Here is a 14,557-nt window from a genome sequence, read left to right as displayed (position 1 = left end):
TAAATCTCGCTGCCTGGACATATTCCCAGCCAACTAACTTGACCTTTGAGTTTTTCAGCGGGGTATGACTTCTTGTAAACTAGAGAGTTCTATGTTCCACGGTTGGGGGGGAGGTGCCAGCTTTGCCACACCAGCACTGCTCCTTACCCAACCCCCAACCCGGATTGGGCTTAGATCTTCAGCAGGCCATGCACTCCTGCTCTGATCCGCCACTTAATTCCTCCCACCAGGTGGGCCTGGAGCCGGAATTAACAACAGCTGTAGCTGCTCCACCTCCGCTGCCCCAGGGGCTGGAAGCCGAACTCCGAACTCTTTCTACCCCCGCAGCATTTCCCACTAATCTTCTCCACAGTCTTTGGTGTTTGTGGGTTAAGGAGTCTGGTAACTGCTGCAGCTCACTGATTCAGGGCACTAAGGCCCCCTCCTCCCGGCTTCTGGTCTGTATGGTCCACCCCGCCCATGCTGGACTCTGCTGCACTCTGTTCCCAGCTCCCAGCTCCCAGCTCCCAGCTCCCAGCTCCATGTGGGATAGACCTCACCCAGAGACCATCCAGGCTGTCCCGGGCTGGAGCCCTGCTTCCCTTTGCTGTTTTGTGGGTTCTGCCATTCTAGAATTGGTTCAGAGACATTTTTTATAGGTTTTTGGAGGGACTCGGTATGGAGCTCATACTAATTCCTGCTTACCAGTGGCCATCTTGGCTCCGCCCCCCCATTGGTAATTTTTTTGACATAACATTATGAGTGTAAATTTACTTTAGTAATTTTTTTTGTTTTTATTACATTGGCTTTGGTTCACCATGTACATTGAATATTTCTCTTACTACTTGTGTTGATTTTTAATACTTTAGGGAACACTTTATAATCGAATAAATACAAATATTTTAGCATTTAGAATGCGGAGGCCCAGATTGTTTATTTATTTTGCAGGCATTTGGAGTAGGATTTCCCTTTCAATTTTTTTCTTCTTGGGTTTTGCTATTATTATATAGAAATGTTTTTGATTTTTGAGGTATATTTTGTAGTCTTCAAATGTGGTAATGCTATTTCTCATTTCAATTAATATCTTTCCTGATTCCATATGATTTTCCAAGTATACCAAGAAATCATCAGCAAAGACAATTTTATCTCCTCTTTACTTATCTTTATACCTTTGGTTTAGTATTCTTGTCTTATTGTTATTGTTAGACTTTCGAGAAGTACATCAAATAATAATAGTTAACTTGAACATCTTTGCTCTATTCCAATACTTAAATGAAAAATGGTTGGGTCTGTTGAATCCCACTTGCATACAATGCTTGCTTTTGGTCTTAGGTTGATGCTTTTTAAATGTTGTTAAGAAATGTCTTTCTATGTCTGTACACCTTAGGTTTTTATCATAAAGAGTACTGTATTTTTCCAAAGTTATCCTAAATCTATTGAGATTGTTATGTGTCTTAGAGTGTTTTATATTTTAATATGATTATGTTGATTGCTTTCCTTATTTTGCTTATACAGTGGAATACAGGCTTTAACAATCATGTAAAATTTGAACAGCACCATTAATTCATTCAATCACTCACTTGTTCATTTCATAAGCATTTATTGTACTAAGGGAATGTACTAAGGGAAAGTCATACTTTTCTTACTAGAGAGAGAAAGATAAAAATGAAATGATCCTTTCCTTCACATAAATTATATTTTATAAAAAGTGTAAAAACAGATACATTACTACAAATTACATAAAAATGAATACAAAGTAATTGTGAGTTAGATAAGGCGTATTAGGAACTGGGGTAGACAGTTAGGATATGAATTTTGCAAGCATGGCACCTGAGTAGAACCTTAAAGAAAATTAGAGTTCTATGAAGTAGAGGTATATATAGTCAATTTATGTTCCCTCCTTAGCCTATGTTAGGTTAGAGAAGTCATTTACTAAAATGCTAATCTCTAGGTGATGATGATGATGATGATGATGATGATGGTGATAAGAGAATGAAAAGATGAATATTTGATAAGTATTGTTATTACAATTCACAGATGTGATATCAGTGTGATATCAAAGTGCTTTGATTGAGTTGTCTTCTTTTTGATGTAGAGATGGTTGGCAAAAAGGAGCAGACATATGTCGAAGTGGACCTTAGTTTAATGCTCAAAGTAAACAGAAAATCTACCCACATTGAACTATTTCAGGGAAAAATTCAATTCTTTTACTCACACATTTATTAATCACCTGGCATATATACAAACCAATGCTAGATTAGAGTTATATATATGTATATATATATATATATATATATATATATATATATATATATATATATATATATATAATCTGGCATTATATATGTATATGTTTATATATATGTATCTGTGTGTATATATGTCTGTGTGTGTATATATATACACATATATGTGTGCATACACATGTGTGTATGTATGTATATATGTATGCATCAGGGGCCTATTCCTTAACTAGCTTAAATTTAATTGAGAAATCCAACATTTTCAAACATAAATTAAAAACAAGATTATTCAAAAGTCAAAAAGCACAAATCAGAGAAGTCTATGTTGACATGAAAGCTAGCCTGAGGAGTAGAGAAATACATGGATTAGGAAATGTTTTGATGAGGAGTGAGTATGCAGCAGGCATGAGGAATGGTCTAAGTTGATGTATGGAGGCAGGAAGTCATGAAATTTTAGTATACCAATTTAACTGGTAATGAGAGAACATGAAGTTTAATAATATGAAATAAGCTGAGAAAGGTAAATTGAAATCAGATTGCTGAGGGTTTTAGATTTCAAGGGCTTTTTATTTTCTACTAGGGGGAATAGAAAGCTACCAAGCAAAGGAACAATGTAAGATCTTTGCCTCAGGAAAAAAAATGGTAATTGCATGAAGATAGGAAAAAGGAAAATCAGTTAATTTATTGTTACAGTTCAGATGAAAGATTATGAAAGCAGTAAATATTGTGGTGGTCACGAAGTGAAAAGATGTTAAAAAGAAGTCATTGAAGTAGAATATATAAGACTTGGCAGCTGTCTAAATACAGAGAGGTGACTGCAGTATAATGCTAAGGTTTCAAGCTGGAGTGACTTGAATACCAGTGATGCCCACACTAAGGATACTTATACACTATGATTTCAGTAAGTAGAAGGTAGGACTTTGGAAATAGGGAAGTGGAAAGGGGACCTGTTGCCATATTTTTTCCTGAAATCCATTCAGCCTCACCCACAGGCATATACCAGCTGCTATGCATTTAGGACATCCCTCTGCCTGATGCTGGAATGATAAGCATGTTCTCAGACAGGTCCTGTCAGGTCCAAAGAACATACAAATGTCTAAGTGTAGGAGAAAGGGATGACACAGAAACAACCTAATGTAAAAGTCTTTCAGTTACCACTGTTGGACTAAATACTCTTCTGCATACTAAACTTCTCTTGGCTATAGTGTTAAAGCCAGGCCAAAGAAATGCTCTGGCAGCACATCATTGTCTTAGTGTAATCAGGCACTTAGCAACTCTGACATCAGATGCAGGCATTCTTTGTTTGGAAACAGCAGTGGACTCTACAATGAACTACTTGATTGCTAATTTAGTGAACTAATGCTGAGAGATGGGGGGGGGGGGGTGGCATACTGTACCTGAATCCAAATGCCCTTCTACTAGCAAAATAATCTGCTGTTTAAATGTTATGTCCCCTTACTTTATAGATCTTTCTGAATGCCTTTTTTCTGGCAGTGAAAAGGTAATATGCTTTTTGATACTGACTTGGCATAATAGGCTGATATAAAGATATTCAGGTATGTTTCATTAGTAAAAGAGTAAGATCTGCAGAAGTTTGCAGAAGCCATTACACTTAGTAAAGAACATATAAAGAGAGTGTAAATAAACACTCAAGCTATTTATCTTTTGCTTTTCTTTGAGCAATGGACAATTTGCCCACTGATTCATTTTTTTCTTCCCAATCAACTCTCTTTCCCAGACAATTTCACCCAGTATTTGATTCTGAGATAAAAGCATTGCAAAAAAAAAGTATTGCCCTGATCATGACATATGTTATTTTTATTTAGGTAGTTAGAATTTTTTGCTATTTTTTGATTAGTGAAGACTGGTAATATGATTTAAATTTATATAAGAAGGGGATTTTGAGACATTAAGCACATAACTATACACATAACTATTATTTTTAAGCCAATCATAGTGTTTGCATGAATCATGGATAAATACAAGTGTAACAAATAGAATTCTAAGTAAATAGTGAGACCAAAAGTAATTCATAAAAAGATCAACAAAGTATTGTTTTAATAACACATGAATTGTAAAAGACTAAAAAACCCAATTTTTTGAGAATATGAAAAGACTGGGAAAGAGTAACAGAAGAAAATATTAACTGAATTATATGAGTCTTCTATTTAGACAACATGAGTTTGGGAGGACTAGATTAGAAAGAATGCCTAATAGTTAAGAAAGAAAGCATTCCATATGAGCATATCCCTTGATAATTTGATAATGTCATGCATATTTAACGGAAACAAAATATAGAAATCCAATTAAGCTCAAGTACTTGGAAATAAGCCACAGGCTACACACACACACACACACACACACACACACACACATATATATATATATATATATATATACATATATATATATATACATATATGTATGTATGTATCTATAGACATATAAGCTTCCATTAAATGAATGAAAAATATAAAGTGAAGTTTTTCTTCATGAAAAATTTGCATTGCTTTCTTACTAATTGCAGCAATAGGATGGCACAATGATGGACACTGATTTCATCATAACAAGAATAATGAACATTTGGGGATATGTAGAGGATCTCTAATATATTGCATATTCAAAATTAATACAGAATAAAAAGTTGCACTTATTTATTTGTATCAGAGCAGAAAAGTGACTTACATAGATGAGTGTCTAGAAATTCAGAGCACTATTTTAGACTCCTATAGTGCTTACTGTCCTGACTTTCCTTGAAACATCCTTAGTCTGTCAGTGACACTACTTCTAAAGTTTCTGCCTTTGATTTAGACTCCTCTTTCATAATCTCCATATGAGAAAACACTTAGGCCTACCATGATCACTCCAAACCTGGCTTAGTCCCTGAATCACTAGAATACAACCTGAATCCCAATCATGATCCCTCCAAAAGCACACACAAATAAGTTGTGTGACCATGAGGAAAAATTATTCAACTTCTCTCAGGGTAGATTTCTTAGACTGTAAATAGAAGAATGATGACATAATGTCACTCGTTGTGCCAACTTCCTTTTGCCCCCTCCATAGTTCTTTTGAAGATAGAATATGATATTATAGATTGTTATTTTCTTGAGGCCACAGATTGATTCTTTTCAGTCTTTGTATTCCTAAAACCTAGAAGAATTTCTACCAGAGAGTGTGGGCTTAAAAATTGTCTGTTGAACTGAAATGCTTTGTAAACCATGACGTTTGCATAGTTGTGAGTTGTTACTCTGTTATATGAAAAGTAAGTATTCTCTCTTAGTTGAAGTTAATATGGAGAGAGAAAAAGGGAATCTTAACTTTAAAATTTTATTATTTTTAAATTTATATATGTATATATGTGTGTATATATGTGCATATATACATATATATGTATATATGTCTATATACATACATGTGTATATATGTGTCTATATACATATATGTATATACACACACACACACAAACATATATATGTATATGTGTGTATATACACGTATATCTGTATATATGTGTATACACACACATTTTGAATGACTTTTCCTTTGATGTCATTCTGAGTGTGCATAAATCTCAATCTGGAGATGCTAATAATGCCATGATGTCTTGAAAATTATAACTGATGGCATTGAGGACAACTCAGCTTTAGTTTCATAGCACTAGAATGTCAAAAAGACAATTGAGGAGGCAAAAAAATGGCAATCAGTAATGGCACAGTTGATAAATCTACCATATGAAATCAGTGGTTCTTTTTGATGCTCTCTCTCATTTTCAATATAAAAAGCAAAGCAGGAGGGGCACAGAACATTCATGATCTTTAGTATTTTGTATGAAAAAGTAAGAGAATAAATACATTAGATGAAAGGTAGAATAACTAATACTTTTTTGAACTAAATGTTCTGGTAAACAGATAAGCAGTATCACATTATTTATATATATACATTAAATCTACTATTTTTTTAATTTTAATTTAATTTAATTTAATTTTATTTTAAATTTAAATTTATTTATTTAACATATTTGGTTTTCAGCATTGATTTTCAAAACAGTTTGAATTACAAATTTTCTCCCCATTTCTACCCTCCCCCCCAACTACAAGATGGCTTATATTCTGGTTGCCCTGTTCCCCAGTCAGCCCTCCCCTCTATCACCCCACTCCCCTCTCATCCTCTTTTCCCTTCCTTACTTATAGGGCAAGATAAATTTCTACACCCCATTGCCTGTGTATCTGATTTTTTAGTTGCATGCAAAAACTTTTTTTTTGTTTTTGAACATCTGATTTTAAAACTTTGAGTTCCAAATTCTCTCCCCTCTTCCCTTCCTACGCACCCTCCCTAAGAAGTCGAGCAATTCAACCTAGGCCACACATGTATCATTATGTATAACCCTTCCACAATACTCATGTTGTGAAAGGCTAACTACATTTTGCTCCTTCCCAACCCATCCCGCTTTATTGAATTTTCTCCCTTGACCCTGTCCCCTTTCCAAAGTGTTTGTTTTGATTACCTCCACCCCCATCTGCCCTCCCCTCCATCATGCCCCCCCCTTTTATTTTTTTTAATCTTCCTCCCTCTTCTTTCCTGTGGGGTAAGATACCCAACTGAGTATGTATGGTAATCCCCCTCAGGCCAAAACTGATGAGAGCAAGGTTCACTCCTTCCCCCCTCACCTGCCCTCTCCCCTCCTCCCACAGAACTGCTTCCTCTTGCCACCTTTAAGCGAGATAATCCACCCCATTCTATCTCTCCCTATCTCCCTCTCTCAGTATGCTGCTCTCTCATCCCTTAATTTCAATTTATTTCTTTTAGATATCTTCCCTTCATCTTCAACTCACCCTGTGTATGCTCTCTCTCTTTTACATATATATATATATATATATATATATATATATATACATACATATATAAACACACATATATATACACATACATACATATGCACATAGATATATACATACATACACATTCACATATATATACATATACATAAATACATATATATGTATATATACATATATATATATATATATATATATATATATATATATATATATATATATATATATATATATATATATATATGTATGTATATTCCCTTCAACTACCCTAATATTGAGGTCTCATGAATCGTACACATCATCTTTCCATGTAGGAATGTAAACAAAACAGTTCAACTTTAGTAAGTCCCTTGCAATTTCCGTTTCTTGATTACCTTTTCATGCTTCTCTTGATTCTTGTGTTTGAAAGTCAAATTTTCTATTCAGTTCTGGTCTTTTCACTGAGAAAGCTTGAAAGTCCTCTATTTTATTGAAAATCCATATTTTGCCTTGGAACATGATACTCAGTTTTGCTGGGTAGGTGATTCTAGGTTTTAATCCTAGCTCCATTGACCTCCGGAATATCGCATTCCAAGCCCTTCGATCTCTTAATGTAGAAGCTGCCAGATCTTGGGTTATTCTGATTGGGTTTCAACAATACTCAAATTGTTTCTTTCTGGTTGCTTGCAGTATTTTCTCCTTGATCTGGGAGCTCTGGAATTTGGCAACAATATTCCTGGGAGATTTCTTTTTGGGATCTATTTGAGGAGGTGATTGATGGATTCTTTCAATTTCTATTTTGCCCTGTGGCTCTAGAATATCAGGGAAGTTCTCCTTGATAATTTCTTGAAAGATAGTATCTAGGCTCTTTTTTTGGTCATGGCTTTCAGGTAGTCCAATAATTTTTAAATTATCTCTCCTGGATCTATTTTCCAGGTCAGTGGTTTTCCCAATGAGATATGTCACATTGTCTTCCATTTTTTCATTCCTTTCATTCTATTTTATAATATCCTGATTTCTCATAAAGTCACTAGCTTCCACTTGCTCCAATCTAATTTTTAACGTAGTATTTTCTTCAGTGGTCTTTTGGACCTCCTTTTCCATTTGGCTAATTCTGCCTTTCAAGGCATTCTTCTCCTCATTGGCTTTTTGGAGCTCTGTTGCCATTTGAGTTAGTCTGTTTTTAAGGTGTTGTGTTCTTCAGTGTATTTTTCGGTATTTTTTTGGGTCTCCTTTAGCAAGTCATTGACTTGTTTTTCATGGTTTTCTTGCATCCTTCTCATTTCTCTTCCCAAATTTTTCCTCTACTTCTCTAACTTGCTTTTCCAAATCCTTTTTGAGTTCTTCTATGGCCTGGGGCCAGTTCATGTTTTTCTTGGAGGCTTTTGTTGTAGGCTCTATGACTTTGTTGTCTTCTTTAGGTTCTATGTTTTGGTCTTCCTTGTCACCAGAGAAAGAATCCAAAGTCTGAGACTGAATCTGGGTGCGTTTTCGCTGCCTGGCCATATTCCCAACCAACTAACTTTACCCTTGAGTTTTTCAGTAGGGTATGACTGCTTGTAGACTAACGAGTTCTATGTTCCACATTTGGGGGGGAGGTGCCAGCTCTGTCAGACGCACACTACTCCTTCCCCAAGAACCCCCAGTCCAGACTGGGCTTAGATCTTCAGCAGGCTGTTGCACTCCTGCTCTGATCCGCCACTTAATTCCTCCCACCAGGTGGGCCTGGAGCCGGAAGTAACAACAGCTGTAGCTGCCCCACCTCCGCTGCCCCCGGGGCTGGAAGCCGAACCGCAAACTCCTTCCACTCCAGCAGCTTTTCCCACTAACCTTCTCTGCAGTCTTTGGTGTTTGTGGGTCGAGGGGTCTGGTAACTGCCGCAGCTCACATATTCAGGGCGCTAGGGCCCCCTCTGCCCAGCCTCTGATCTGGATGGTCCAGTCCGCTCAGGCTGGGCTCTGCTCCACTCCATTCCCAGCTCCCAGCTCCGCGTGGAATAGACCTCACCCAGAGACCATCCAGGCTGTCCTGGGCTGGAGCCCTGCTTCCCTCTACTGTTCTGTGGGCTCCGCCGTTCTAAAATTGGTTCAGAGCCATCCTCTATAGGCTTTTGGAGGGACTCAAGTACGGAGCTCACTCTAGTCCCTGCTTACCAGTTGCCATCTTGGCTCCGCCCCCTAAATCTACTATTTTATAACAGTTTTGCAAAACAGTGTGTCTTAGAGGAAAACTCTAAATACAAACAACTGACTAAACATCTATATGGGCCTCTACTGCCTTATGTATAAAATGTGGGGAATGGATCTCTGCCCTTTGTTATCTCTTCCAGGTATAAATCCATTACCATTTTTGTATTTGTTTCCCTAAGGGTTTATTGGGAGTTAAATGATCTGTATGTATTAAAGTGTCATATAAATGTGACATTGTCATCAAAGATAATAAGGCTGGTCAAGTGTTGCAATGAATCATACAATGAAATCTAAAACTGAGTTATTAGAAATTATTCTGTAGTTCTTAATGTTGTACTAGTAGTCAATTTCCACATAGCTACTATTAGCATATGATACATTGCTATAGCTTCTCAGATTATTTTAAATATATATTTTGTTGATTTTTTTTTGTCTTTTCATTAGAGATATTTCTTTTGTCTTCTAAAATGGAAACCTACCTGTACTAGCAAAAGAAATTTACCAAAAATACCAAACACCTGATATGATGCTTAACAGTATACACAATATTCAGTGCTATTACAATTAAATATCTTTTTCTTCCATGACAGATAAGGTATTTTCTATTATCTTTTCTCTACGACCTTCAATGGTTTTTCTAGTACTCATAATTCAGCTTCCTTTTCATTGTCTATTATTCACATTGTTGCTGCAATTGTTTATATTATTATCTTTGATCTTATTTCTATGTGTGTCAGTTCATATGTATCTTCTCAAGTTGCTCTGAATTTTTTATTTTTCTTATTTCTCACAAAATAATGTTGCTGTCATGTATCATAGATATTTATAGTCATTTTTCAATTGAAGGGTATTTGTTTTCATAATTCTTTGTTTCCACAAAGAGTGTGGCTATGAATATTTTGTTTTAGATTCATTTTTTACTCATGCCTTTGACTTTCATAGTGTATACATCCAGTAATTCCATCTCCAAGCAAAGGGAATAGAGAGTTCAAACACTATCCTGCTTAATTCCTAAATGATATCAATAAATTTTAGACCAATGTGCAGCTTTACCAGCAATGTACCTATGTTTCTTTATTCTTTTACCTCTTTTAACATAGACCATTCCCATTGTTTTTCCCCACTTTTGTCAGCGTGCATGAAATTATATGAAACATGACAGTAATTTTCATTTGTAGTTCACTTATTGATGCTGATTTGGAACATAATTTTATGTTGTTTGGAAATTACATATGCTTGTATAAACTTATATATATATATACACACACACACACACACACTCACACACACACACACATCTAGAATACCCATTGTTTAATTGATTAAATAAAGAGAAATAATGTATGAGGGTAGAAAAGTAAAGAGGTCATTTGGAGCAAGGTTCTTAAGGATTTTAAATGGTCACCTTGTATTAGATTCTAGAAGAAGCAATCACATTTTATTGAATCAGGGAATGCAATGTTACAAAAGTGAGATGACAGCAAAATGATAATGATACACACACTAACACAGTATGCTGAAGGCACGAAATAAGGTCTTACAAGCACATCTTCAAGGGGGAAAAAGCATTGTTCAGAGAAGAGATGTTTGTAGTTGGTCAGTTGTTTCAGTTGTGTTCAACTGGGAGTGACCGCTTTTGGGCTTTCCTTGGCAAAGATAGGTTTGTCATTTTCTTCTACAGCTCATTTTCTTTTTGGCTTTTTGGCAGGGCAATTGGGGTTAAGTGACTTGCCCAAGGTCACACAGCTAGTAAACATGTCAAGTGTCTGAGGCTGGATTTGAACTCAGGTCCTCCTGACTCCAGGGCCGGTGCTCTACTCACTGCACCACCTAGCTGCCCCCTACAGCTCATTTTTAAAGATGAGGAAACTGAGGCAAAAAAGGGTCAAGTGACTTGCCCAGGGTTACACAGCTAGTAACTGTGAGGACTGCTTTTGACTCTGGTTTTCCTGATTCCAAGCCCAGTATTATATCCATTGTGCCACCTACCTGTACAAGAGAAGAAATAAAAACAGACCAACTCTCCTTACAGATAGTCATCAGGAGTGGGGTAACACATATAAATAAATGTTAGTAAAAGCATAGATTGTCCTGCAGAAAACAATTTATACTGATGGGAAGACAAAATTCATAATATTGCAAAGAAAATGGGTAATGATAAAGAAAAACAGAAGGGAGATAGAAAAATACTAAAAATGAAATGAGAGATGAAAAGGAGAATTTTATAGTTATACAGAAATCTGATGAAAGGTCTTGATTTAAAAATTAAGGAAATCAAGACCAAGCAAGGCTATAAGACTTGCTTAGGATCATAAAAGGGGGAACTGACAGTCAGTATGTGTAGTGTGAAAAAAACTACATCCTTCTTCTTGGTAAAATAAGGTGTTGGTGTATGTATGTCAAATGATATATACTTTGATAGATAAGAATCCTATATTAGGTATTGTACCTTTTAGGGACACTTTTTTGATTGTGTGATCTTCACTTTAACTCCCACTTAAGAAGTTAATTAAATCATATGTACTTTATATCATATTCTAATCTGTGTAACTTTTAAAATTTCCATATACTCGGACAAAATGTGTTTACCCCATGTTATTTGTTTTATGTTATTACCTTTGAGTTGGAAGTGGTCAAACTGGCAAGTCTAAAGGTTTACCTCTTCTCTTTAAAAAAAGAAGTGACTAGGGAATGAGACTGATTTTTATTTAAACCAATAATGTTCCTAGAGTAGTAGTATTTAGAGGGTCATATAGATATAATTTTTGAATACAACTCTCTCAGATAAGAACGGAATGAAGATCCTAGTGTACCTGGATGCTACTTTTCTAAAGGCAGGACTCCAAGTCTCACATAGAGTAATGTAGGCACAGTTCCAAAGATATTAATCAAATGAAAAATTCAAGTCAACAAACATTTATTAAGTATGTACTATATATCAAGGACTCTGAAAAGTACACTAGATACAAAGAAAGGCAAAAATCATCCTCTATGTTTATGGACCTCATAGGCTAATGGGGAAAATAAAGTGCAAATAACTGTTGTAACAATATATTTACAGGATGAATTCAAATTAATATGTGAAAGAAGGCGCTCATTAATGAAGAAAGGTTTCATTCAGAAGGTGAGCAATTAGCTGAGAATTAAAGGAAGATATGGAAGCTAGGAGGCAGGGATGAGGAGGAAGAGAGATCTAGGCATGTGAAATAACAAGTGAAAATTCCCTGAGCCAGGAGATGCAGTGTTTCATTTGAGGAGTATTAAGGCAAACAGAAGTGTTATTTGATCAAAGATGAAGTAGAGGTGGAGTACAATTTAACAAGACCAGAAAAGTAGAAAGTAAACAGAATTATAAAGGGCTTTAAAAACCCAAACAGAGTACATGATAGTTGATTTTTGAAGTAATAGGAAAGTAATGGAATTTATAGAATGGAGGAAGGGGATGCCATGGTCAGACTTGTGCCTTTGCAAGATTAATAGCTGAGTAGAGGAAGGAATGAAGTTGGGAAGAGATGAGGCATAGACACCAATCATAAAGCTATTGAAATAACTCATGAAGTTGTGGACAAAGGTGTGTCAGTATATACTCTATAAGGGAGCATATAAAAGAGATGTTATAAAGGGAGAAAAGGCAGACATTGGCTCTTCATTGGATATAGCAGAGTTGAGAGAGCGAGGAATTGATAATGGCAGCTAGGATATAAGTCATTGTGACTGGGAGGATCACTGTGCCCTTGCTACTGATAGGGAATTTCAGAAGGGAAAGTTTGGTTGGGCAAATAACAAACTTTGTTTTGGATAAATATATCTGAGAATTATTTACATAAACATGATAATTGAATACTTGGTCACTGATATAGTCATCATTACCAAGCAAAATTATATAGAGGGAGAAAAGAAGAGGATCTAGGACAGAGTTTTTGAGGACATCAATATTTAGTATATAATATCATAGTTTAAGATCCAGCAAAGGAAAAAGAGTGCTCAGATAAGAAGGAGTAGAACGAGGATAGAGAAGTTTATCAAATAACTAGAAAGAAGACATAATCAAAGAGAAGAGGATGATTGATAATGTAAAAGGCTTCTGAATTGTCAATAAGAATGAGGATTTAGAAAAGACCTCTCATTGAGTATATAGACATATTTATATAGAGAGATATAGATATATAGATATATACACACACACACATACATACATACATACATATATATATATATATGTATACATATAAACACACATATACATTTCATGTGGATGTACACACCTTAAGTGGACAGCACACACCTTCCATTAAGAAGAAATAACAATTTATCCTAGGCATTACAGTGGTCAACTAACCCTTCAAGTTCTGGTTACTGTCATAATAATGAATATTTTTTTTAAATTGAATAAGTTCTACAATTCCTAATGTCAAACGAGATCTCTTAAAAAAAAGAAAAAAAACTACAACCTCCTCCAGGCATCAACTGTGTTGCTGGAAAATTAAGGCCTCAGTGAGATAGTCAAGCTAAGTATGCTCACAGAGTACCTTATCTTTACCTTCCTTATATACTATGTGCTCAAGTAATATATGAATCATGGCTTAACCCTCCCTAAATCACTTTTACGGCTATAATTTGATTACTGAATACCATCATAGTACTGCTTTCAGTTGTAACTGTTATAGTGCCATCCATCTCAGGTAAATTATACGAAAGGGTAGTGCAGTTCATGCTCCTCATAGATAATTTAATTTTAAGTGGCCTCACACAGGAATCTTATCTGATTTCTTTGTCAAAATTTGTTCTGGGATATCTAAGTAGGGGGAGGGGAAAAAACAGGCCACCTACCTGCCACATTGCTATGTCTATCCCTGTCTTACATAAAATCTTAGGACTCATGCCTGGTATAACATTATAACTAGTCTATTGTGGAATTTTTATTGAATTTAGATTCTGTAAAAATGAAAATAAAAGAGCTTAAAACAAAACATATTAAGAATAAATATTTTCAGGATAAATGTTTTCATTTTATTCACTGAGACATTTTAGGTAAAAATGCAAAATTATTTTTAATCAGCATATCATAAGATATGATAGTCGAGAACAAAAGGACAGAAGGATTATCTCATTTTTGTTAATACTAAAAAAGAGTATCAGAATATAAACAGATGAGAGATTCTGTTTCCCTTAGTTCTTTACCAAATGTCCAGCACACAATTAATATTTATTGATTTTCCTAAGCTCCTTTCTAGCTCTAAGATCTATGATGAATTCAATTGACGATTATCTAAATCCCACTGAAAACCATGACATATATCTTCTTCAAATATAGCTGATAGAATCACTC

The sequence above is a fragment of the Trichosurus vulpecula genome, chromosome 4 (genome assembly GCF_011100635.1).
Source record: "Trichosurus vulpecula isolate mTriVul1 chromosome 4, mTriVul1.pri, whole genome shotgun sequence".
Taxonomy (NCBI): Eukaryota; Metazoa; Chordata; class Mammalia; order Diprotodontia; family Phalangeridae; genus Trichosurus; species Trichosurus vulpecula.
Note: the sequence above shows the minus strand (reverse complement) of the source record.